The sequence below is a fragment of the Cyprinodon variegatus genome, unplaced genomic scaffold (genome assembly GCF_000732505.1).
Source record: "Cyprinodon variegatus isolate N-32 unplaced genomic scaffold, C_variegatus-1.0 Scaffold3063, whole genome shotgun sequence".
Lineage (NCBI taxonomy): Eukaryota > Metazoa > Chordata > Actinopteri > Cyprinodontiformes > Cyprinodontidae > Cyprinodon > Cyprinodon variegatus.
In genome coordinates, this window is record NW_015153516.1 from 960 (window position 1) to 1,378 (window position 419).

Here is a 419-nt window from a genome sequence, read left to right on the forward strand (position 1 = left end):
GTGTTCACTTGTGTGTGCTGTGTCACAATGACAATGGGAGTTGGAGGAGTTTCCCAAAGGGCTTTTTCACTTTTTTTTTTCATTGTCAGGGTCATTCACTAAACATTCAACAGAAAATCGTATTTGGAAATCAATGGTTTTGATTAAATTATGAATAGATTATTGCTAATAGCTTATCTATTATATAGCTTTTATATTTTGAATTATGTGTGAGATACACACACACACAAAAAAAGGCTGCATGTAGTGCTGGGCGATATGGAAAAAATCATATATCATGATATGGACTATTTTATATCACGATAATGATATATATCGCAATATGCTCCAATTGAGTACATTTTCAGCAAATCTCTGAAAAATATGACAAAATAATATAATTGCTTACTTTTTCAACTTTATTTTGAAGTGACATTTAT